The 23,957-nt window shown below is 38.8% G+C and overlaps 1 protein-coding gene across 4 annotated transcripts in view; it reads left to right on the top strand.

Moving 5' to 3' along the window:
• The window catches only part of LINGO2 (leucine rich repeat and Ig domain containing 2), a 1,208,426-nt gene that overhangs the window by 921,446 nt on the left and 263,023 nt on the right, over positions 1–23,957 (top strand). The window contains exon 1 of one of the 4 annotated variants that reach the window (XM_070400859.1): positions 12,537–12,581. The exons of the other annotated variants lie outside the window; for them this stretch is intronic. The gene's annotated coding sequence lies outside the window, so the exon portion shown is untranslated. Of the gene's footprint in view, positions 1–12,536; positions 12,582–23,957 lie in introns of those variants that run through there. 4 annotated transcript variants of the gene reach the window in all.

Raw genomic sequence — 23,957 nt, 5'->3', positions numbered from 1 at the left:
TCTCCTGCCTCCTCAGCAGCGTTAAGGATGTCCAACTGCAGCTCAGGTCTGCTCTTCGCTGGCAAGTGGGCATCCCCCGAGGGTTCTCGGGCTGCCAGAGGGATGTCTGACTGCCAGCTTAGGCCCAATCCCCCGGTGAGTGGGCCTAAGCCAGCAGGTGGTCTTCCCCCGAGGGGTTCCAGACTTCAAGAGGACACAGGCCGGGCTGAGGGACCCCCCCCCCACCAAGTGCACAAATTTTTGTGCACCGGGCCTCTAGTAAATAAATAAAAGACAAGGCTGAGCAAAGACAATGAAGTCTCTAGTCTGTATGGGAGACCACAGCGGGTCTCTGTGCCAGCACTGTGACTGACTGGAGCTCTGTGGACATTAAGCGAGGATGGTAAGCAACTGGATTAGAAATGAATAACAGGGCCCAAATCAGAGAAGCCTATAACTTCATCACCTCCAATATCCAAAATCAGTAGGCTCTTGATATGAAGTTTACAGAATTTCTCAGAGGATGACATTCCCTTGCCCCATAGCCATACAGTAAGCACTTAACATATTTTATCTTTAATGTTCAAAAGCCCTACTATCATTATGTTTATCTTCTATAAATCAAAATTGAAACTCAAAGAGTTTAAGTTCCTGGCCCATCCGGTCACAGAGATTGAGTCAGGATTCGAGGCCACATTTTGTGTAGGGTATATAGTTGTTTTATATAACACTACAGTTTTTCTACTTTTGCTCTGTTCAACTGCCTGATCTCACTGGGGTCAGGTTGGCCTTGAATTTTCTCCACTTTGGCCTGATTTCTTACATAACAGAATGGTGACTACATATTGCATAAAGATAGAAAAAAAAAAACACTAATGGTAGATCTCTCATTTTTTAAAATCAGCTCTTTTCATGATATTCACTTTACCTGATATATTTTTTTAAGATACTGCTCTTGAATTTGCAGGGTTTTGTTTTTTAATTATGTCAGCGCCTGGCCATGAATCTCCCAACATTATATATAATTGAGTGGTTTGTCTTGGTATGTTAATGTTATAGAAGATAATGTGCCTGGTACTTTAACAAAAGACACATTCTTGTGTCATCACTAACCTAGAGGCAGAATTTGAGTTAAAAATGATAATAAGGGAGAAAGGAAATGGGTTTCATAAAGGAGCATGAAGCAGGCAAAAGAAGTACTAAAGACAGATGAGACTGAAATTAAAGGAGGCCTCCAGGAGGGTGGAACAATTAGGCTTCCCTTGGCAAACTTAGAAAACAGACTGTAGAGTGGACAAGTCCAGTGTTCTGGACTTGGAAATAGACATGACTTGGGACTTAGGGATGAAGATACCCACACTGACAAGAAATCAATAGTCTTTCTCTACTGCTGAATGAGGAGGAACTTCTATCTACTCCAAATACATGTGAGGACCTAACTTAATTTGTTTCAGAGACCATGTTGAAGTTGTTCTGAATACTCTTGAGATTCATCAAGGTCATCCACTACTGTTGCAGTGACCTACCCCAAGGAAAGATACCAGCAGGAACTGGGAGCTCTTGCTCCTGAGGTTGTTTGGGAGAAACCTGCACCTCACCAGGCCTGGCACCTGCGAGGGAGCAGGCGACCCCGCTGCCACTTCCGATTGCTTTATGCAAAACGTACTTTGCAAGGATAGCCTACAAAGAAAGGGCATTCTAATAAACATGTGTGCAAATTTGTCTTGGAGGGCTGAAATATTTGGTAGATAAATCCAATTTGAAGAGGTAAATGAAAGAAATTTTTTCAATTTACACAGCTCTTATAGCATTGTGCATGATATGGGTTTCTTTTCACTTAAACTGGGAGACTTTTCCAAGTTATGTATGAACTCAGTGAACAAATTAGAACGTGCTATCAAATATATCTCGATGTCAGTTTAACCCAAATATTAGTCATACATTTTCAAATTTCCAGAAGAAAAACTTGTCCTCATAAGTTGACTTTCATTACTCTTTTAAATGGCCACTCAGAATTGGGCCTTGGCATAATAAAAAGGAGGTACAATGGTGGAAGAAGAGAGAATGGTTGAAAATAAATTCGTCTCCAGGAAATATTATTTTGATACATATGGTTGGAACTAATTTTATATGCTTTGGCTACTAAATTCATATAGTCACATGCATTCTAAAAATATGTTCATATATACCATCCTCTGCAGTAAATATTAATTTTAGCTCCATTTTAGTTCTCGAATCTATTCATTTTTCTCCTTCACTACTCCTGGGCTTTTGTCTGGCCCCTGCTCAGTCTGTTTGCCATTAGATGGGGCTCTGTATCTGGAGGAAAGTGGAATTTCTCTCTTGTCCATTGCTCTCTCAGTAGGGGAATAAAAGCTGTGCCTTCAGGTGCATTTGCTAAGGAAATTAGTTCTAATCCTGGTGTCTGGCTTATGGGCATAAACATTGTGGTGTCAGAAGAGCACAGGGCTTCTTTCAGGATTACTCTCTAAGTAGGGGTGCCAGGGACCGCTCATTCAGGGGCAGGGACTTATTACTAAGGGAGACCCAAAGTTGGGGTTTATATTTCCTCCCTTCCCTTCACCTAAGAGGCTTGGTTACCAAAATACTAAGGGACAATTTTCCCTGAGTGAAGGACTCCAGAGAGTTTTTGTGGCTTCCCTTTTGAAGGTACATTTTAGCTCTGATCCATTTGTCAAAAGAACCACTATGCTTTGCTTTTTCTACCGGGAGGATTAGGTGGTAATTAAGCCATAAAACTGTGCAAATGGGATCACGACGAACTTCATTTACTGGGGCTGCATTCAAGAGCAAAGTCACTAGTGAATATGAAATAAACATCCTTTCCCAAGGACTAAGGTCAAGGAGCAAAGGTACACGTGGTCAGCACACATGATAGGCAAGAGCCAATTATATTGGGTGTTTGAAACAAGCTGGTTTTCTCCTCTGTGATGCATCAACTTAGAGTCCTAAGTATTTTTAACTATTTCCTACAAAGACAGAGCCAGGGGGAAATGACTGGATGAAGAGGACTATGTGGTTGAATTGTAAGCACATCACATGCATTTATAGACTGCCTAATAACTGGGGATAGGGAACAGTGTTCATGCTTCTAATGATCCTACATTAATATTTTCATGCATTCTTAGGAAAGCATATTGTTTAAGAACGACACGGATTTTTAGAATTAAAAAATATATTGAATTAATTGGGATGACATTTTTTTTGCAAAACCAAACAGGTTTGAAGTGTACAACTTAATAAAACATCGCCTGCACATTTCATTGTGTGCCCATCGCCCCAAGCAAAGTCTCTTTTGGTCCCCATTTCACCCCACCTTTGCCTAACAGGTTGAAGGTATTCATTCACATTATGTCTGCTCAGCTGTCTACTACACATGTGAACTTGGGCAAATCGGTTAGGCCCTTCTAAACCTCAGACGCCTCATCTGTGGAATAGCACCTCATGAGGTTCGTAATGATTAAATGGGATGTGCATGTAAATTGTAAGCATGGTGTCTGGGGCATGGTACGCTTTCCATAGCTGTGAGGCATTGCTATTGGGAGTACAATTTCTAATTATTATTTTCCCAAGGAGAGCAAATCCAACTCAGGAAGAACTGGTTGGCAGAGCCTTCAAAACATATTTGTGATCTGAAGCTCACGTACCGGCTGCTAATTTGCTTGTTTATTTCATTTGATTTTCCTCAGCTGCACATAAGGGAGGTGGGTGGCAGAAGCTTAATTTATTTGTCCCCTTTTTTTTGGAAAGTGTGGATTTGGCTCTCACACTATTTTGAGGCCTGGCCTGGTGGTAGCACTGGGGATACGCACACTCCAGGGAGGTGGGAGGATTGTACTGCTCTCCTGGGGGCGCCGGCCGGCCTCTTTCCTTCTCCAAGTGCTCCTCACCGGTGCTACGCAGCCAGTGCTGCCCACCACAGGCCTCTCCTCCCACAGACCTGGAAACAGGAGAAGCGCAATGACTCACGGGCTACAACTTTTTCAGCTGTTAGATACAAGCACTGATAGGCTCAGCTCCCATGTTTTCATCACCCCACAGACTGACTAAAGGGGAAAGGGCTCCTCGGTTTTCAAATAAAGTGCTTTCTGATGCTCAGTGAGAACAACCAAGAGCTGCGTGGAGAGGTTAGGACGTTGTTCCCGTGTCCTTGCGGAGTCGGGGGGAAGGATGAGCTGGGGGACACCGGGGTATCTTCACATCCTTCCAGGTATGGCATTTGAAGTACTTGCACATCTTTCCTTACCAACGATCAGAGGCCCTGCTTTCCAGCATTTCACCCACGGTACTTTGCACGTTTCTCTGGCAGCACTTCTCTCATCGTGTTATCTTTTGTTGTGGCGGTTGTTTTGGGCCTGTCTTCTGTGGACTGCTTGCTTGATTGAGGGCAAGTCTTCTGCCTTTTTAATCACTGGGTCTCCAGCCCTGAGCTCGGGGCCTGGTAGACAGTCATGTTTAAAAGGCCATTGTTGGCTACGTGGATAGATGGATTGGTGAGTGGGTGATGAATGGCTACACTGATACAGTTGGGAAATAGAAAACACTGCAGCACAGTGGACTGTGGTGCACATGGAAATACTGTTTAATTACCAGATGGATGTTTGATGGGAGGAACTAGTTATTGAAAAGACAGTTCTGAAACCCAGAAAACATCCTTTGCTGTCAAGCTTAAGGTCATAATATTAAGCGTGAGAGCAGCTACTTTGTCCATAAACCTCTAAGTTTATTGGGGAGAATTTAGAATGGAAAGGAAAAGTGTCCTTACAATGACAGACATGCCATTTCAAATGAACATTAAAGCCACTTTTATTTATTTAAAGGTATGGTATAGTGAATCTGTAGGGGACTTACACAGACTGAAAGCTTAGTGTTTTATTGAGAAAAAGGGATAGAAGCTCATCCCTGCACTCATTGAAAGAGTGTTTTTTAAAGACCTGCTTTGTGCTGCATACAGTGCACTGAGAGGTGAAGGGAGCCACATCTTAGTGCTCTGGGTCTTCACAATTAAATCAAGAAGTAGACACAAACTAAGTAATTGTAACAGTAGGAAAACAGTGGTATGATCATGGCACTGCGAAAAGGCAAGAGAGAGACTTGCTTAACCTTGCTCAGAAAAACCTGGAAAGGAGCAACAGGTGACATCTGAACTGGAACTCGAAGGGAAGATGGGAAAAAGACAGTGCACATGTAAAGAGACAGACAACCTGGGGAGAGCATGGTGCATTCTGGGGATTGCAAGTACATTTGCAATTATATATTATTATGTACATACCACTACATTGGGCTGTATGAGGGGAGTGAGGAGTGGCTATCAGAAAGACTAGTGGAGAAAGTCACTCAAGATGTGTATACCAAACTAGGATTCAAAACATATCCCGCCCTGGGCAGTGTGCCTCCTTGATTGGAGCTCCATCCTGTACACCAGAGGTGGCAGGTTCGATTCCTGGCTAGGGCACACACCCAGGTTGCTGCTTCAATCCCCAGTCTGGCTCATACAAGAAGCAACTCATCCATGTTTCTCATATCAATGTTTCTCTCTCTCTCTCTCTCCCTCTCTCTCTCAAAAAACATATCCTCAGGTGAGGATTAAAAAGTGGATCCCTCCATGTAGATTATAATTAACTGAAGAATATTGTAATCAGTGCGAATTGCTTTTCCAAATATTGACCTGTAATGCCTACAGAGTTTATGTAGTTCTATTTTGCCAGGTGGGGAAATGTGTGTTCAGTGGTTATGTAGTCTTGACCTTATGTACTTTTAATTAATTGGGTAAAGGTAATTGATTTAAAAACATAACAATGTGATTTCACTCTACCCTGTGTCAATTCTACAAATCTGGAAAACATCCTAGAAAAGACTATCACTATAGTTTAATTTTAGGCAACATGGAGAATCTTATTATTTTCAAAGTGGACTCATTGATAAGGTCAGGCATAAAATCTAAGACCACTGGTTTCTTGACCTCAACTTTCTTATGAGACCACTCCTGCCAATGGAAGGTGGCTATGCTATGCAAACGCTGCTCTAAAACTTTGTGTGACCAAGTGTCCTGCATGCCTTTAAGCATCTGTCTGATTATATTTTTTTATGTCTTACTTCAGATAACTTTAAAGATTGATCTTTATGTAATTCACTTAAAACTTGATTTATCTTTAGTCAAATAATTGATTAACCAGATACCATCCTCTTTAAAATTGTCAGTGCATTAGAACAATTACTCTTAAAAAATCAAGAGCCCATCTTCAAACTGCCTGGATCTGTTGGATATTTGTTTGACCTGCATTTTTAGAGCGCCCAATGCAAAGCACTATGAGTTTGTGAGTTTGTGAGTTTGTGAGTTTATGAGTAGGTCTTGTGAGAATAGTGAGTTTGTATGGGTTGGTGATATGCACAAATGACACTAATGTTGGGGAATACTCATGGTGGATGACATTAGTCAGTGCTTTTTATAATACTAGCACATTTAGTCCTCGTGTACAAAGTGGGTACCTTTTTAAATCCCCATTCTATCAATGAGAAAACAGAGACTCATAGAGAGATCAGATTAATAAGTAACTTGCTGAGATGAGGAGCCTGGAAGTAGAGGAGCCAGGACTTGTGTTACTGGGTCTAGAGCCTGTGCTCTTAGACACAGCAAGACTCCTGCCCTAGAAGAAAACCAGGGCTCCCTAGCGTATAGCCAGAGGACAAATCATGTGGCCATTGGGCAAGAGTTCAGACCAGGAAGAGAGTTTCTGCCTGGGGTGATTATGAAGAGTTCATAGAAGAGGAGATATTGTAACTAGGCCTAAGAAGTTGGTGGAGTGTTGCAGGTGGAAGTTAAGATGCCACTGAAGGCTAGGAGTTGTCATCAGGAAAGACACAGAGGTGGAGGAGCACAAATACAGAGGACAAGGCAGGGGGCAGTTTGATGGGAGTGGGGCCCAGAATCCCTATAAAAGGGCAGGAGGAGAGTTATTAGAAGGGAAGTTGTACCAAATTCTAGAGGACCAGTTATAAGAATTTGAAACTCATTGTGGATGTGAAGGCTTGAAATTATAATATTTATTTACTTATTTAAGCAAAGGAGCAATAAGGGAAGATGAATTGGGCAGTATGGGTAGCATTGATTAGGTGGAAAATGGGAAATATTTGCAAGAAAAAAAAGAAAAAGGTTGATATCCAAATGAATTTAAACACTTCTGCAAGAAAAAAAACAACACGAACAACAAAAAAAGGGAAATATTAAAAGCTCAGAGACTTGTGATTCCCCTAACTCTGAAATAAAAGCTGAGTCCCTCTGGAGCTGCTTCAGCAGATGAGGCCGTCATGAAGGTACTGTCTTGCTCTCCCTACACAAACGGGACTTCTTGAGCCATCGGAAAATCTGGCAGAATAACCGTTTCCCAGTTCCTCCCTGCACTCAGAAGTCATGAGTAACAGAGCCCTTTAACTTTTCCTTTGTATTTTGGTGGCAGGTTTGTACAGAGCGGCAACAGTGGTGAGTTATTTTCAGATGCCTGTGGCCGTCCTGTGGTCTGGAGTAACGGTGTCTGTGCTACTCTGAGGTGGGCATTAATAACAGTCACAGCTTACTCAGTGCACCAGGCACCAGGAATGACTGGGCTGGGAGAGGATTCGCAGGCAGTAAGCCATTCTTACCTCAGTCCCTGTAGTCTCTGAAGAGGCACAAAGCAAGGATCTGGACTTAATGTTGGTTTCAGCTTTCTGGTTGGATTGCCTGTCCCTCAAGGAGCCACAGACATGCACATATCAAGAGGCGATGAGAGAGAACCCACCAGATGTACATCTGAAGAGAACTCTGAGGTTGAGAGATCTACCTCAGCTTTATATTCATTGGACTTGGACTTGTAGGGCATCTGCCAAATATGTTTTCTGGGGAGCTGATTTTTACGAGATCTGGGAGGTTCCGAGTTAGCCCTGTAAGCAGCATATTTGCGTGACCTTCTCCTTCCATTGGGTGGTCACAATTACTTGTGTCAGAGAAACCGGCAGACTTATTCTGGAAGTTGTAACCTCTGTGTAGTAATGTGAGTAAGTTTATTCTTTGGGTTAACATTGTACTGTTCCAAAGATGTGCTGCATTTAAATGACAGCCTCACTCCAATGCCCCACAGGAAATGCCCCTCCTCAGGTATTTCATTAAATGGGGCTTTTGGGTGATCTTGGTGCCTCATTTCACCCAAGAGGAAGCTTTAATAAGCTGGAACCTAGGAAGCATCTTGAAATGATACATCAGTGGTGAAAATGTGGAAGAAAGAACAGACTGAGTCTAAGTGTAATTAAACTGCATCTAGTTTTAAAACTAGTGTTAAATAATTCAATGATGGAGAATGTCTGTATGCTTCTCATCTTCAAACTCCATTGTGATCATCTCATATGCTGACCCATCTTTCCATTTTAAATGTGACACTGGGTTCAATCAGTTTGTAAGGAAAAGGAATTGTAGTGAACCTAGAGGCTAAAGTCTTTAAACTTGAACAAAGGATGTTGTTAGTGACAGTCATTACTTCAAGCCCTCGCAGCGAGGTGCTCATAAGACCAAGGCTTTGGTTTGGGTCCAGATATGCCATTTCATTTACTTTTTTCTGGCCCTTTTAACATTTTTATTTTGAAATAATCTTAAACATACAGAAAGGTTTAAAGAATTATACAAAGAGTTCCTGAATCCTTTTACCCAGAATTAACTATTGTTAACATTTTGCCACATTTGCTTTGCAATTCTCTATGTACTACATATTTTTTCACAACTTGAAAGTAGGTTGCAAATGCATGCCCCTTTATCCTTTAGTAACTTCAGTGTGTTTTTCCTAAAAGAAGTATATTCTCTTACATAAATTTATTAAGGATCCAGTCATTGCATTTACTGTATTAGAACTCTAACAGAGTAGCTAAAGGGAGATGATTTTCAGATACTGTTTGGAAAGATGCCATGGGAGAGTTAGATTTATTGAGTGCCCTTTTATCCTCAGAAGAGGTATCTCAGTGAAGTAATCTATCAGTGTTCTCCAGAGAAACAAAGCCAATAAAAATATTATATATTATAGGCTATATATATGCATATAGGGTATACATATAATATATTTAACTTACATATATAAAATATTAATATGTAATACATGGCAATGATGTGATCCTAATGAAAATGCCATGAGCTTTTCTTAGATACTTTTGATATCACTATGCCTGGTAAGATTTTAGCATGTTTGGGAAACAAATAAGATGGGATTTGTAGTTGAGTAGGAGGTTTTTAAATCCCTTCCAATTCATATCTATATCTATATATCTATATCTAAATCTATATCTAAAAAGGATGGGTCCAGGTAAGTTAAAACTGTAAGGCAAGCCAGGAGACTGGAAACTTCCCCAGTTGATACTACTGTAGTATTGAGTCTAAAATCTGTAGGGCAGGCTGGTCGGCTTGGAATTCTGCAGGAGTTGATGCAACAGTCTTGAGGCACGATTTCTTCTTTCCTAGTAAACCTCAATTTTTTCTCTTAAGGCATTCCAACTGCTTGGATGAGGCCCACCCACATTATTGAGGGCAATCTGCTTAAAGTCAACTGACTGTAGATGTTAGTCACGTCTACAAAATAGGTTTACAGAGAAAAATAGGTTTACAGAAACACCTAGATTCATGTTTAATTAGATCATTGTCCTGGCAAAGTGAGCTCAGAAAACTATCATCGTTAGACATCATCACCCATATTTTATACATGAGGAGTCCAAGACTTGGCACCACTGTTTTTACTAAGGCCATTCACTATGCACAGCTGAGCCCAAATACCCAGTGTATCTCACTCTGAAAACCTGTGCTTCTCCCATGGCATCTCTATTGCCAAATTTCAGCATGAGAGTATTTGGGAAGCTGTGAGTTTCCAGTCACTGATGGTGTCCAAACAAGGGCTGAAGGACCAGCAAGCAAGAATGTTCCACGTACAAATGGCTAAAAGATATATGAGAAGATACTCAACTTCACTAGCTATCAGGGAACTGCAAATCAAACCCACAATGGGATACCTCCTCACACCTGTTAGAATGGCTGTTATCAACAGGACAGGTAATAGCAAGTGTCGGAGAGGTTGTGGAGACAAAGGAACCCTCATTCACTGCTGGTGGGAATGTAAACTGGTACAGTCACTATAAAAAAAACAGTATGGAGGTTCCTCAAAAAATTAAGAAAAGAGTTGCCATATGGCCCAGGAATCCCTCTTCTGGGTATCTACCCCCAAATTTTGAAATCATTTATTTGCAACTATATATACACCCCTATATTTATTGCAGCATTATTAACAGTGGCCAGGAAATGGAAACAACAAAAGTGTCTTTTAATATATGGTTAGATAAAGAATATGAGGTATATATACAATGGAATACTACTCAGCCATAGAAAAGATGAAATGCTGCCATTTGCAACAACATGGATGGACCTTGAGATATCATGCTAAGTGAAATAAGTCAGAAAAAGTCTAGAACCATATGATTTCACTCATATGTTGGATATAAAGTTGAAAGCAACAAATGCACAAACAAGAAAAACAAACAAAAACTCAGATACAGACAATAGTATGGTGGTTACCAGTGGGATGGGGGGCAGTAAAGGGTAAATGGGGGTCACATATATAGTGTTGGAAGATTTAATTTGGGTGGTGGGAACACAATGCAATATACAGATGATGTCTCATAGAATTTTACACTGGGAAACTATATAATTTTGTTACCCAGTGTCACCTCAATTAATTTAATGGGGAAAAAATAGTAAGACATGAAATCAAACTAAAAAAATGTTCAAGAAATGATTCAAGTCTTAAAGCTTGAACTAGATGGTTTTTTTAAATTCCATTGGTCTTTAAGAATCTTTAGATTTTTATTTAACCTTTACCTAAGAATATGTTTATTGATATTAGAAAGAGAGGAAACATCAATGTGAGAAAGAAACGTCGATTGGTTACCTTTTGTTGGTGCCTCAACCAGGGATCAAACCAGCAACCCAGTCATGTGTCCTGACGAGGAATCGAACCTATAATCATTTGGTGTATGGGATGATGCTCCAACCAACTGAGCCACCAAGCCAGGGCCTCTAGTACATTTTTAAAATGTTTTGGGATTTCTCTTATTGGAATATAACATTTTTATGTGCAGATACATTCATGTTAAATTAGTACATCTAATCAGAATAGATAATTTGTACCCCCCCACACACACACTTTTTTTCCTTAGAGCCTACATTATTTATAGTTTTCAAAACATCATTTCAAACTACTACTACTATTTGGCAGATCTTTAAAATGTTAATTAAGAAAATTATGGAAAAGCAGTGCTGCTCAAAAACAATTATAAATGACTTTTATGTAAAGATAAGGCTGGTGGGAATGTATGAGCCATTTGTATCATACTTTTATTCCAAGGATAATTTGATGGCTCAATTTTTTTTCATTATTTCACAGACAGGAGAAATGTTATCAGAGCCCATGGTTTACCTTGACAGTTATCCTCAACATCAGAAAAAGTTCATCCTTTGTAGGGTATTTTAAGTGATAAATACTAATTGTAGAAGTAATTTAGTAAGCATTAGTATCAAGTACTTTGCTAAGTGATTTATAAGCATGATCTTAGTTATTCTTCATAGCAACTAAAATAGGTAAGTGTTTTTGTTGCTGGCATTTTAAGACAAAAAGAAAAAGGCAGGTGCAGGAATATAAAGTAATTCTAAAAAAAGATATTAAATGTGCAAATGGATATTTTGTTTTCTAATTTTTGCTTGATATTTTAACACAGATTATATATTTTATATATAATTCAAATTGACCTTTAAAAATCTAAGCATTCATATTTCTTTTTTAAAAGATTTTAGTAGGTTTTTTAAAATTTATGTTAGAGAGAGAGAGAGAGAGAGAGAGAGAGAGAGAGAAACTGATATGAGAGAGATACTTCAATCAGATGCCTCCGATACACGCCCTGACTGGGGATGGAACCTGCAACCCAGTCATGTGTCCTGACCAGGAATCAAACCCATGACCTTCCAGGGCATGAGATGCCGCTCTAACCAACTGAGCCACACTGGCCAGGCTGAGCATTCATAGTTCAGTAGTGATAGAGCAAAATAATTAATGCCTTGTTCATAACCACCAGCAAGATGGTTGCCAAATTAGAAAATTAATCATGAACTTTTAACACCCTGTCCAAAGTTTGCCAATTAAACTATATCTTCTAATAATAAAGCGCACTGTTATGACAGCTTAACATATGAAATTTTCTCTCGCTCAGCAAATTTTAACTTTTTACTTAGCAGTCTATAATTACCATCCCTAGGCAATTGCATGATTCTCCGCTTGAATAACATGTCATCCAACATTAAGGCAGGTTATTTTTTCTCTGTGGGTGTTTCTCACCAGGTAAGGAATAAAAGGTGACTATTTAGTCTAGAATAAATTTAAAAATTAAAAACTAAAGGCTTATTACTAGGAATATGGAAAGAACTATGTGTCCAGTTTTATTTTGTTTTGTTTTTTCAGACTTGCATTTAGTGAAATTTTGTGGATACAAATCTCCTATGTAGCAGAGGAAATCCAAGAATAGAGGTAATGATTCAAATATTGGAAATATGATGTAAATAACATGAGCTTTCTTAGTAACTTGATGTCACCATGCCTGGTGGGATTTAAGCATGGCTGGGGAAAAAAGTAAAATGAAGTTTACCTTTGTTTGGATTTCAAAATTCCTTCCAATTCAGATACTTTTAATTCTTAGTCTTCATTTTTAGGTAATTACTCTTGCCATTGTAAACAAGTATAATTCCCATTGTATAACTTACTCTATTATATAGGGACTAGAGGCCCAGTGCACAGATTTGTGCACATTGAAAGAAAATTATTTAGAAGAAATATTTTAGAGGCCGGGGAGGGACCACAGGAGGACTCCAGGTTGTGTCTGGCCCATCACGCCCAGTCCTGATTGGCCAGACCCCAGCAGCAAGCTAAACTACTGATCGGAGTGTCTGCCCCCTGGTGGTCAGTGTGCATCATGGCGACTGGTTAAGTGGTCAAACGGTTGGACACTTAGCATATTAGGCTTTTATTATATAGGATTGGATTGTATGATATTGTTACTGTTTTTACAGAGTAATCTATACTTGTACAATTCTGAAGGGTCACATAATGGAACATTTAAGCCTTAAATTTAAGGGGTGCCAGTGGTAAAGCAGTCGGGTCTAGGGTATCTTGTTACATGTTTGCCTGTATGCTACTCCTACTGTGCATTACATTTTTAAACAACTAGATCTAGGATTTCAGATGATGGAGAATTTTTGATGGTGCCACATGAGATGTTACTCAGTTCTGCTCAGACAGGATTCAATGTGCAAGTTATTATCATGTTGCTGAACACCTAGTTGGTTTATAAAACCCCAACCATCAACTGCATTGCAGAACGTGAGACTAAAGATGAACCTCAAATGAGGCATCAGTTATTTTCAAAGGAGCAAATTAATTAATTGATTGATTGATTGATTGATTAATCCATCCATCTGTAGCAGAGCGTGTAGGTATAGATCTGGCTAGAGAGAAAGAACTGCCTGGGGCAGGTCTCTTTGAATATATGTTTCTTCCACCAAGATCTAAAGGGGTGTGCCTCCGTGAGCGCCACACCCTGACGTGAGGGAGCATAACTGCCAGGGACAGCAAGGCATTTCCGCCCCTAAAGGGTGTCTCACAAGATGGAATGTCCATGCTCACCTGGGATAAGACACTGTTCTTACAATGGATCGGAATGTCCTAGACAGAGAGGCTAAGAAATCTCTGAAGTTAGTGTTTAAAGTTCTAGTTCAGGCCCTGGATGGTGTGGCTCAATTGGTGGAGCATCAGCCTGTGCACTGAAAGGTCCCTGGTTCGATTCCCAGTCAGGGAACATACCCAGGTTACGGGTTTAATACCAGGTCAGGGTGTGTAAGGGATTCTCTCTCACATTGATGTCTTTCTCTTCTCCCTCTCCCTTCCTCTCACTCTAAAAATCAATAAAAACATATTTAAAAAATAAAAGTTCTAACTCACGGTAAAGGGGGTGGTGGGTCAAATATATTGTGATAGAAGGAGACTAGACTTTGGGTTGCAAGCACACAATAAAATATACAGATAATGTATTATAGAATTGTATGCTTGAAACTGACATAGTTTTATTAACCAATGTCATCCCTATAAATGTAATTTAAAAATGAACATGCAAAAAAAGGATCCAATCAGATTTTTAAATTTAAAAAAAAAAAATCAAAGAATTCTAATTCAGTCACCATTCTGGTGCAGATCAGAACAGATTTTGGAGAAATGTAGGACAGAGAAAAACTTTAGCACATAATATACAAAGTTTTCAAAAACAGAAAGAACAGAGTTAGTGTCCACAAGCAATTCAGCCGACATTTCCTCAATTCCCAAGTTAAAAGAATTTTTATATATTGAATGTATATCAATGTTGACACAACCATATATATATTACCATTTGATCCAACCCTGAATGGTGCATATGGTCTTTGTATTTATGATTCCTTTCACTCTTTTTTGTTGTTGTTAATCCTCACCCAAGGATATTTTCCCACTGATCCTTTAGAGAGTGGATGAGAGAGGGAAAGACAGAGAGAAACATCAATGTGAGAGAAACACATCTATTGGTTGCCTCCTGCACATGCCCCTACCAGGGCCCGGGCCAGGGAGGAGCCTGCAACCAAGGTAGTGTCCTTGACCTGAATCGAACCCGGGACCCTTTGGTCTGCAGGGCCAACGCTCTATCCACTGAACCAAACTGGCTAGGGCTCCTTTCACTCTTTAGGGCAGTGAACCTATTCATTATCTGTGGAGGTTACCACCGTCCACTCTCGGAGCTTATGGAGTCTGGACTGTTATTAGGTCACGTCCATCCTACCTCTAGTATACGTATGGGAGTGTACTGCTCATTCTTTTATAGGAGTCTGGGGCTATTTAAAAAATGGGTTCCCACAGGAGACAATATTGCTGATATTCTGCTAAAGTTTGTAAAAAAAGATAGTCATCTTTTCTGCTGGGTGGTCAGTTTGTGAGATGTTAGTTATGGGTGTGGAGGGCTAACCGGCCAAGGCTTTGGATGTAGGAGAGGGAATCGTGCTATTCGCGCTGGTAGTTGCTACATTTTGACTGACCTACCATTTTGCTTTTAGACCTTTAGATTTCTCTTCGTGTCCTTTTTGAGTTTCACTTACTAGTCTTTCCCTTCTTGAACAATCCCCCCCGGGGAATTTTAGGACCCTCCTTTTAATCAAGTGAAAAGCCTTTTCTCTTTCTTTCCTTCAGTGAATCAGTCTCTCTCCTCTGCTCTTTCCCCCTCTCCTGTCCTCTCTCCTCCTCCCTCTATCCCTTCCTTCGCTCTCAAAACCTTCTTCTGTTTCCCCAGTAAGCCTTAAATGGCTCTCAAATCAAGACAATTATTAGTAAGCAAAATGATCATTTCTTCTCACGCAGACCAGGAAGTGGATAAAAATATTTTCATGCCCTTCCTCCAGTACCACATAGAAGAAGAAGAAAAAGAAAATAATTCAGCTTTCAATTTAAAAAGCCTGAATGTATATCAATGTTACCATAATCATGTATTTTGGTTTAAGTTAATTTCAGCGAATTCTTATTTTATCCTGATTGAGTCCCACATTTAGGAACCTTGCGGGTATTGTAAAAAAAGAAATTGTGTATATTCTCTTTCAACAATCTGGCAGATTGTTAGGATTCAGGTTCCAAGCCCTGGAGGAGCAGGTAAGCACCTGAACAAAGCTTTTTCTCATCAGGGTGTGCTATGCACTGTGCATGCACACACACTCATTCTGGAAAGGGAAGAACATTTAAATAATAAAATAAAAACAAAACCCATACACATTTACACAAAAGACAAATAAAGGTGGTGTGGGACCAATCCTCCTGTGATTTTCTTGCCCTAAGACTTGCATTTCTTAACTTATGAAATATTCACTGCACTGTTTGAAACATTAGAGCAATGCATGCCTAGACTTCCAGGCTTCAGAATAAAAAGCAATTCCTCTTGGATATGATTCATACACATTGTAGAAGCTTTGGTATGGTTGGCAAGTCAGTGAACATACAGATGAGAAGGGGGAAGATAATACCCCAGTGACTGTTAGAGATGTTTCGTGTTGTAGTTCACAGCTTCTATAGAGCTATGGAATTCAGATGTATTCCTAAACCTCTCTGAAAATGGTCTGCTGATATAGTTGTTAATCTTAACAGACTGAGAAAAAAATCTTAGAAGATACTTTTAATGAAGCGTACATAAGAAGCCTGAGTTGAACAGAATATTAAAGGAAGATTGGTGCATTTCTAATGGTTTTGTGTGCATGTGTGCGGGTGTATTCGATAATTTTTAGACCAGCACAGTTTTCTATAATGGCCTCTTAATATATTTGTATGACAATGTAGGTGAGGAAAAAATATTTTTTCTCCCACCCTTCTAAATTCTTCTGGCTGATCTAACAATTCAAGGACATGAAGCAAATTAATAGGAGAAAATAACCACATTTACCACATATATACATACAGGAGTTCCATAAGAAAATGGGACTCAGGACAGATCAAGCAGTTAAACCTGGTAAACATCTGGAGCTAAGGAGGAAGGGTGGGGACTTCAACATGGAAAAAGTCAATTCACATGTAGATGAGGATCAGATAAAAGTTTGGTAAACAAATGTTTGCTGGGCATCTTTAACAATGGGACACAGAGAGGACTTTGGTCAAATAGGTCTTGCTGGGTCCCTCCCAGACCCTCACACATACTTCATTTTAAGCCATAGTTATCTTTGATAACAATTTCCTTCCTGGAGCCGGTCCATTATCTACATTCTTGGGGGAAAGTCATAGGTTTTTTTTCTTTCTTAAAAATAAGAAATAATTTTGCAAAGAAGGCATATTTTGAGGTGGCAAACTCTGCTTCCCATAATAAGGTGTCTACTACTAGTAAAATTTAGGTATCTTATATTTATTTCAGTAGCTCTATATTTGTTTCTCAATTGACTCCTTTGGAAGAAATAAGGTAAGAGTCGTAAGAGTGGCTCCCTTTTCTTTTAGGATAAAAGAGAGAGATTTTTCTCCTTTCTTAGAACCCTTCCTTAGAAATATATTTTTCAGACAGCATTTTTACTACAGTGAACATAGCAACCTTATTCAGTATTTTTATAGCCTTTGCATTTGTGAAGTGTTTTAAAGTGAGCTCAATTAGACACACACTCCATCATCTGAGAAAGGAATCAATGCAGGATATCATTCCCACTTGACAAATAACATAGATGCATCATTCTAGGGCATATTTATTAGAAAGAAGTGAAGTTACCCGTTCAAGTTGGTCTTCCAAGTCAATGGAAGACAAAGGAATAGAACTTGTTTGAAAGGTTAACATGGTTGTACGGGGGCAGGTTAAATAGCCACCTCAGACAGTGGATAAGGAAAAATTGAATTTATTGGAGGAAAGGGGGTGGGGGATGGAATATACCAAGGGAAGGGCTGCACAGCAGCCAGCCAAGGGGACACTGGGTCCATGATAGCAGCACCCAGGAGTGGAGTTTCATCCTTAGAGGCAGCCACTGGCAGGAAGCTCTTGTCAATAGGTCCAGGGGGTGAAGTGGGCTTGAATGGGGATGGAATGCAGGTGTGCGATCAGGTGCCTTCAGGACAGTTTCAGTTCCTTATATGGTCTGATTTTTGGTGTCCAGCAAGTTTTTGTGGGTTTTTTTTTTCCTGGTCTTTGTTCTTCTGTAGCGGGAAGCTTACAAATGGTCCTTCAAGATTGCATTGCCCTGTTGTCCTAATATTGTTATTCTGTAGCTTCTGGTGTACTGTCTTGGTTGTTCAGCTTTTTGTCTGCTCCCTATGCATTAATCAACAACACCATAATTATCAGGAATGACAATCTCACATCAATAATTCATTCTTCAATGTAAGCACATAAAAGGATTAATGTAATATAGAGAAGGAAAGGTCACTAAATGATGTATTGGAACAACCATGATAAGAGACCAACAAATTAAACCTAACGGGAGAGATCAGCATTTGTTGGATAAACCTAATAAAATCTTGTAGTTTATTGATGTTGCTCCTCCACTGGGCAGAAATCACTCTAGGATAAGATAGGAAGACAAAAAATAAGTATGTGGAAATCAAGGAAGTTCAAAGTAAAGATGTAACTACAAATACCAATAGATCCATCATGACCAAAATGTTATCATTCATTTGGAATTAATTTCTCTTATGAATTGTAACAATTTTTTTCTAAAATCTGAATTAGAGACTCTGATAGTCATGATTTCAGTGAGTCTCTTGAAGGCCCTTTTCACTAAAGATATCTTTTAAATCACAAAGAGTTCTTTCTCCTTTAATGAACACTCTCCTGCAGACTAGAGTGATCTGTCTTTAAAAGACCAGTGGACATTTACATGTGTAAACATCTACTGATACAGAAAAAATGGTAGATTAAAAAGAGGCTCTTTAAAGATTTTGTTTTATATTAACTGTGCATCGAGTCTAATAAGTCTAAGACAGGCTTTCTGCTGTCTTGACATTTAAGATAAAAATGAATTTCACTTCCAGACTTCCAGTTTAAGAAAACATACAAAGATAATGACAAAGATATTTCCGTAAAAATTTTGATTGCAAAATTTATATCAGAGCATAAATAAATAAATAATACAACCTAAAAATCCAGCATCGGAATTGATTACATAAAAGAGAATGCTTTCTCATGATGCAATAATATGCAGCCATCAGCAATCATGTTTAGGGATAATTTGAATGACCCTGAAATTAAGGGGATAAAAAGAACAAAACTTGTGCACAGAGGAATATTTTATACCTTTTCTTTTTCTACATATGTATCTAAAAATTCTGGAAGGACATATATTAAAACTTTTAACAGGTTTTATGTGATGTGTTTATTTTTTATATTTTCTGTATGTTCCAGATTTTTACAATAAGAATAATATGTGGAGTCTAAAGAACAATATAAATGAACAAACAAAACAGAAATAGATTCATAGATGGAGAGAACAGACTGATGGCTGCCAGAGGGGAGAGGGGGCTGGAAGAGTGGATGAAAAGGTAAAGGAAAGGGATTAAGAAGTTACAAAATTGTCATGGTGATGTACAACATAGCATAGGAAACAGTCAATGATATTGTAATGACTACACATGCTGCCAGGTGGGTACTGGAATAGGGGGAACACTTTGTGAAGTATATGATTGTCTAACCACTATGCTGAACACCTGAAACTAATACAAAATAATATTAAATATAAACTGTAATTGGAAATTTTTTTAAAAAATTAAAATTTAATGCAAAATAAAAACATTGCCTTTCAGCTTAAAACGATTAAAATGTTCACTCTGTTATTATTTTCATGAATTGTTTCAGGTTCACAAGCACATAAAGATTATTCTTTGGTGCTTGCTGTTTCTTCTGTCTGGAAGGTTCTTTTCCCATTCTCATGGCTGGCTGCTTTATATCATTTGTTTAAAAAAATTGATGCTAAAATCTCACTCTTTCAGCGAAGCTTTCCAGTAATACCCTGCGGAATATTACTATGCCCCCATCATTCTTATCTCATTGAATCTAATTACTCTCTCAGTTTCTGGCTATTGCATTAGTAAGCAAACCTAAGAGGACAGCAGAATATGTGACTGTCTTGTCTAATTTTAAGTCCCCAAGTCCTAGAACCCTGTTTGGCATAAAGGAGCCACCATATTTATATTTATTAAATAAAAAGAAGTGCTCTTAAAAAATCAAAACTTCAGGCACCTTGAGAAGAATGGAACTAACATAAACCTACTATGTTTTGGCCCTTGGTAGGGTGAAATGCATTTTGCCTTTGAAGGAGAATACGAGGATTAAGAAACCAAAATTAGAAAAATGAAGCAAGGGATTAGGATAGTTTATAAAAATGAATGACAAGAAGTCAATTCAGATGCTGTAGTTGGGTCACAAGTCTGTCTCAAAAACAGTAGACCGGATGACACCTTTGAAGATCTAATAAAAGATCTGAAGCATGCCCTCAGAAAGATGCTCATGCATATCTGGCCATGCACGTGAAGTTTTGCTCACAGTTTCTGTAGGTTCACAAACCACTCTAGGTCAAAGATGAATGCTAGTCCCACTGCATTTAGTAGCTCAATGAAACGTTCATGAGTGAGATGGGATCTGAGCTATATTTTACGAGAAAAGTCATCATAATAATAGCTAGTGTTTATGGAGTACATTCCAATATTAATATAGTAAGTGCTTTATATATATCATATTTTAAAATCCTCACAATAATTCTAATTTATAGGAAAAGGAACCAAGAATTAGAGTGGTTTATTAACTTACCTCTGGATATTCAGGTAGAAAGTGGTAGAGCTATTTCTTTCAATATATTTTCATTGATTTCAGAGAGGAAAGGAGAGGGAGAGAGAGAGATAGAAACATCTGTGGTAAGAGAGAACCATTGATCGGCTGCCTCCTGCACGCCCCACATTGCCGATCGAGCCTGCAACCCGGGCATGTTCCCTTGAATGGACTCGAACCCAGGACCCTTCAGTCCACAGGCTGAAGCTGTATCCACTGAGCCAAACCGGCCAGGGCAGTAGATCAGCTTCAACCTTAGGAAGCCTGGCTCACCTTTCTCTGTGGTTATGGAGTGCTGCACCCCTGGAGGATTAGCGCTGAATCACCAGGGAAGACAGGGAAGGGAGTTCCCAGTGAGGGGCCATGGCAACACCTGCGCAGATGTCACTGCATGTCTACACATAGCTAAGTAATTTTCGGTGCTAAGAACAGCCTAAAAATTAATTCGCTTGGGCTGTACATAAATCTATTTATTTTCACAAGGTTTTTGGCATAAAAAGGAGAGGAAGAAGTGTCATTTTGCATGATAAGTAATGAAGGGACTCTAGTAAACAAAGAACTCACTGCATTTAGGTTTTACAGGAGCTTCCGCGGTAGATTTGGTGGGCCTGTTGGTTGCTGGTGAAACGGTGGTTTGAGTGACAGCCCGTAGAGAACTTTATCTTCTAGCCATGAGTAAAATTGTCTTTCACTAAAAGGACAGACTTCCTGGCGCCTTTATAAATAAGTTAAAAGATGGATATGATAGAAGTGAGCCTGCTCATGGGACTTAAAGGGCCTGTAAAAGCTATCAATTGCTACAAACTATAAGGTTTTTGTTTTTGTTTTTCCTTGAGTGTCATGATGATATACTATTCTTTGCAATGGATGTGAAATAAATACATTTGTGTCTATCTTTTATCCAGGCAGATAAATCAAGTGCCCTAAGTAGTCTCTTCATTCTGAACAACTGGATAGAGCGTATTAAGAAATAGCTGAGGGACTATGGGGCAACCTTTGCGCACATTTTTGTCATGGTTAATGCCGTTTCATTGCCATATTCCAATAAGACAGTGGAAGCAGTAGTAAAACACAAACGTTCTTTTATATGCTCTGACAGATTTTAGAAAGAATAGTAGTATTATTGATATTAATGTTAATAATAGCTAAAATATACTAAGCAACTATTATGGACTAGGAAGTATTCCAAGCACTTATATACATTGTAGGTTAATATACAGAGTTATGCTTAGAGTGAAAATATGGTCTGCTGAATCCCTGTTTAACAAGTGAGGAAACTGGGACCTGAGACCAGGAGAGGATGTTCAGTCCCCCGCCTCACTCCTACCCCCTTAATCCATGTGGTCATTTGAATTTGAGAAAAGACTTTCTTCATTTTAACAGTTATGTTAAGTTTCCAGGAGGAATTTCTAAGACATGGTTACAAAAATGTAATGCAAGTGAAAGGAATCATTTAGCTCGCTGCTGAAAACACCTAGGAATAGGTTTAGCTCTTGATGGAGTGAAGGAAATGAGAATGTCCTGGCTCCCCGGCTGTGACAGATTATTATAAATTCTAACATAATTGGTATGCACTAGTCTTTGTTTCCAACTTCCACGAGGTCACAGGGCAGGCCTTTCATCGCATTTGTAACATGTCGTTGTGTTTCGCACGGTGTCCTGCAGAGTTAAGTGGTCAAAAGCTGCTTGTTGTTGACAGACTTGCTCACTGGACACCGTCAATATCTGACAGTGTACTTTTAAGATTTAATGACACTACTTTCGGAAAAAGAAATGTGCATCTGTTCCAATACCCCATGAAAATCAATAGATGCACTCTAATGACTGGAGAGAAAGCATCCATTAATTTTCCTCTGCTTTATTTTCCCCGCCTGTTTGTTGTGGGAAATAATAACTGTGTGTCTTTTTAGGAAATTGAAACTTCAGGAAGTTTGCTTTGATATTTGCTGTGAAAATGCTTACTTGTTGCTTACCTTTCATTTGAACAGGTAGCTTATTCTTTAAATGCTAGCTTCTTTTGTTTATTTGTTTTGAATGTGGGACAATTGAGACTGTCTATTAAAGTTGCTCTGTAAACTAATGCCCAATCTTACATTATGATTTGTCTGTATTCATGAAAGCCTTCATAGGGGAATAACTAAATACCAGAATTTCCCTATATTGTGCTATTACTACTCATTATATAACTCTAACTCTGTGGTTAATTTCCTCACTGTTGTAAAGTAGGAGTTGAATGATATAATTTTTAAGGTTTTTCATAGAGTAATATTTTCTGACACTATTATATTGTATACTATATGTACTATATTCCCTATTTATGTAGTAAATATAGTATATATTTTTATTGATTGCTCTTATTTGACTGGAGTTTTTGTCTTAAAATATGACTCATGATTCAAGGCCAGAGCAATAATAGCTTAGAGTGAAATTATGGTTTGCTGAATTCTTTCAACCATGCTTCCTGTTTTTAAATAATTTACATAATCATTTATGAATTTGGCCATTAGGCTTAGGAGTACAATTTGGTATGTTCTAAAAACATCGTAAAAGTGGTATGCTATCTTCAGAATAAGATGTTTACAATATGGTTTGTATTAATTTTTTTTTTACTATGGTTTCTAACCCCCATTCCATCTATATAGTAATCTCTGTATATAAACCATTTCAGATGTCCTTAGGAACATAAAAATATCTATTTTAAAAATTATCACTATAACTGTTTGTACTTGTTCTGAACATTATCTATTTCCAGGATTGTAAAAGTCATGATCTCAGAGAGATCTAGAACTTTAGAATGGCAGGAACCTTGTAGATCATCTAGCTAACTCTACATTTTGCAAACAATAGAAACAAAGAGGCTTAAGAAGATTAAGTGCACTGTCCAAGGTCACAGAGTTATTTAGTGACACAACTTGCATAAGAATCAAGATCTCCTAGGGCTCTTGCTTTAGCTGGCGTTGCTCAGTGGTAGAGTGTAGGCCAGTGTACCAAAATGTCATGAATTTGATTCCCAGTCAAAGTCATGTGTCTGGGTTGCAGATTCATCCCTAGCCCTGGTCAGGGTGCATGTGGGAGGCAACCAATTGATATCTCTCTCACTTCGATGTTTCTCTCTCTCTCTCCCCACTTTGACTCCCTCTAAAAATCAATGGAAAAAGATATTCTTGGGTTAGGATTAACAAACAAACAAACAAAAGAGATTTCCTAACTCTTGCCCTGGCCATGCAGCTCAGTTTCCAGGGCACATACAAGAAGCAACCAATGAATGTATAAATAAGTGGAACAACAAATCCTCTCTCTCTCTCCTTCTACCTTCCTCTCTCTCTCTCTCTCTAAAAAGATGAATTTTTTAAAAAAAATCTAACTCTCTCCAATATTCCTTCCTCTAGCCCATAATATCTATGCATATGTTGCAACTCTGTTGTTTGGTTTATGAAAACTTAGGATTGCCATATCGCCTTGAAAGATTGACCCTTTGTCATCATACAATGTCCTTGTCTGTCTCCTATTTAAAAAAAACCCAAAAACTCAACTCTAGCTGTTTTTAATACATATCAGTTCTA

Source organism: Myotis yumanensis, unplaced genomic scaffold (assembly GCF_028538775.1).
Source record: "Myotis yumanensis isolate MYYU_CA2020_CCGP unplaced genomic scaffold, mMyoYum1.0.hap1 SCAF_21, whole genome shotgun sequence".
In the NCBI taxonomy this organism is placed as follows: Eukaryota; Metazoa; Chordata; class Mammalia; order Chiroptera; family Vespertilionidae; genus Myotis; species Myotis yumanensis.
This window is presented reverse-complemented; position numbering and strand designations above follow the sequence as displayed.